We start from the raw sequence: 3,216 nt of genomic DNA, 5'->3' as shown, positions 1-3,216 counted from the left end.
TGGGCGGGGGTGAGACTGACCCAGGTCAGAGATTCAAGGGGTTGGTAGGATCAGTGGGGTCAGCTGACTATGGCCCACAGACCAAATCTAGCCCACTGCTTCCACTACTTTTTAAAATCCCCCCCCCTTTTTTTTTGAGACAGGGTCTTGGCTCACTGCAGCCTGGGCTCAAGAGATCCTCCTGCCTCAGTCTCCTAAGTAGCTGGAACTACGGGCACGTGCTACCATGCCCGGCTAATTTTTTTTTTTTATTTATTGTAGGGATGAGGTCTCACCAAGTTGCCCAGGTGGGTCTCGAACCCACGGGCTCAGGCAATCCACTCACCTCGGCCTCCCAAAGTGCTGGGATTACAGGCTGAGCCACCGAGCCCGGCGCCTACTTATTTTTTAATTACAGGTGGGGTCTTGCTACGTTGCTCAAAGTGGATTCGAACTCCTGGACTCAAGCATTCCTTTTGCTTCAGCCTCCCAAGTAGCTGGGACTACAGGTGCAAGCCACTGCGATGGCTCTGGCCCCTAATTTAAAGAAAGTGAAGTCGGGCTCAGTGGCTTAGCCTATAATCCTGCACCTTTGGGAGGCTGAGGTGAGTGGATTGCCTGAATCCGAGGGTTCGAGACCTGCCTGGGAAACTTGGTGAGACCTCATCTCTACAATAAATAAAATTTAAAAAAAATTAGCCGGGTGTGGTAGCGCATGCCTGTAATTCCAGCTACTTGGAAGGCTGAGGCGGAAGGATCGCTGGAGCCCATTTAAGATAAATGAAAAAGCAGCTCTCTGCCATCCCCAGATAGCACCCCAAATTCTGCTGTTTTGGGGATGCCCTCCTTGATTCACCAGCATAGAGGGCAGATGCCCAGCTCAGGGTGGACTGGCTGAGCTGTCTCCCCCGACTACCCACTTGTGCCCAGGGTCTCCCTCCAAGGAAAGCAGCTTTGCCTGATCACTCCCTGCAGTTAAGATGTGTACCCTGCCTTGTGCCCATCCCTTGTGAAGGGACAGAAGGGGCAAAAGCATAGTCCTTGTTCTCTGGGAGACAAAGCTGGATCAGGGAGAAGATTTTTCAGGTCACATATAACCATGTGTAGCAGAATGCTCTGCTCTGCATAAGAGCAAAATTAAATACAAAGTAAGACCTTGATCAAAGAGAGCTGAGATGGGATGGGTGGGAGTTGTGTGATACAAAGAGCACAGGCTGGCTGGGCTCGGTGGCTCAGCTTGTAATCCCAGCACTTTGGGAGGCTGAGGCAAGTGGATAGCCCGAGTCTGCGGGTTTGAGACCCACCCGGGCAACTTGGTGAGACCTCGTCTCTACAATAAATCATAAAATTAGCCGGGCGTGGTAGCACGCGCCTGTAGTTCTGGCTACTCGGAAGGCTGAGGCGGAAGGGTCACCGGAGCCCAGCAGGTCAAGGCTGCGGTGGCCGGGAGCGGCCACCGCACTCCAGTCTGGGCGACCGAGTGAGACTCCAACTCAAAAAACAACACAGGCTGGTGGGGTGTGGTGGCTCATGTCTGTATCCCAGCACTTTGGGAGGTCCAGCAGGAGGATGGCGAGAACCAGGAGTTGGAGGATACTGTGAGTTATGATTTTGTCAATGCACTGGGCGAATGGGCAAGACTCTGTCCCAAAGGAAAAAAAAGGGCATGGGCTTTTTGCAGTCAACATCAGCATTCCTGAGTGCATCTTTATCTTCCACTGTCTCAGTCCTCTCATCTGCAAAATGGGAGCTAAAGAGACGGTTGTGCATCAAAATAGCCTGCTCACTGGGTCTGGTGGCTCAAACCCATAATCCCAGCACTTTGGGAGGCTGAGGTGAGAGGATTGCCTGAGACCAGGGGTCCAACACCAGCCTGGACAACTTGGTGAGACCTCATCTCTACAATAAATCATAAAATTAGCTGGGTGTGGTGGCGTTGTGCCTGTAGTTCCACCTACTTGGAAGGCTGAGGCGGAAGGATTGCCTGAGCCTAGCAGGTCGAGGCTGCGGTGGCCACAAGCGTGCCACTGCACTCCAGCCTGGGTGACAGAGTGAGACTCCAACTCAAAAAAAAAAAAAAAAAAAATGTTCAATAAGCAGATTCAGTGGGCCGAAGGCAGGGCTTTCAAGGACTTTGATGTTAAGTGGTCTGGGATCTGTCGGATTAAAGAACATGGATCCCAAACTGCTGGGCTGTCCACGGTGCTGGCACATCCAGCAACAATATTTCTCAGCAATAATAGTAACAATTGCTATTTGTAGGAACATTTCAATTAGGAGACGTGATTCAGGCGGAACCTGGAAGGCGATGGGATTGGGAAAGGCGGCGGGCAGGACCGAGGACATTCCAAGGCAGGCGTGGGCTTCCTGAGCCAGGGGCCAGCCCTCTAGGAGCCAGCGGGGCCTGGGGCCGGAAGATGGGGCGTGGGGGAGGAGGACGGAAGCTCGTCGCCACAGGTCCCCCCTCCCCGCTCTAGGTTATCACCCCCTCGGAGAGAGCGCACCCTGGCGGAGGAGCAAGTCCCGCCCGGGCCACGTCCGGAATGGGAAGCTGAAGCCTTCAGCCCGCGGAGGGGGAAAGCGGGCGGCGGAGGGAAGAGAAGGGGAGCCGGCAGCAAACAGGAGACCTCCCGGCCGCGCTGGCGGCCTGCTCCTGGGAGCCGCTGCCGTTCTGGCCCGCCTCCACCCTTCCACCCCGCCGGGGCCCCCGGCTTCTCAGCACAGCCCCAGCATCCGAGGCGCCCTTTGCCGTCCCCTCCCCGGCTCTGGGACTCCCAGGCTTCGGAGCCCGGGCCGGGAGGCCAGCTAAGCAGGGAGGAGGGGAGGGAGGAGGCCGGTCGGGCTCCCAAGTGAGCCCCAAGTTGCATGTGGGAAGCGGTGGCTGTGACGCAAGTTTCCAGGGGGCCCTGGGCTCGGATCGGAGGGAGCGCGCCGGAGAGGCTCTGCTCCGTGTAGCTGCAATTGTGGAAAAGCAAAAGCCCCGAGCGCTCACCCCAGGCCGCCTTCCCCGCCGCCGCACGCCGGGCCCAGCCGCGCAGCCTCCTCCCCTCTGGGCCGCAGAACGCGCAGACCCCGCACCGGGCAGTCTGCGTTAGACCCCGGGTTGCACAGACCGGGTTCCCCTCGCGATGGCTGGCCTTTTTTTTTTTTTTTTTTTTGCAACGCTTGCCAACCTGTCAGCTGATGGACCTCATCACCCATAGTGGCGCATGTAGCTCGGCCGCAGCTCGCTTCATT

This window comes from Carlito syrichta, unplaced genomic scaffold (assembly GCF_000164805.1).
Source record: "Carlito syrichta isolate Samal-C Ts95f unplaced genomic scaffold, Tarsius_syrichta-2.0.1 Scaffold314117, whole genome shotgun sequence".
Lineage (NCBI taxonomy): Eukaryota > Metazoa > Chordata > Mammalia > Primates > Tarsiidae > Carlito > Carlito syrichta.
The sequence above is the reverse complement of the archived record's forward strand: the minus strand, read 5'-3'. Positions refer to the sequence as shown.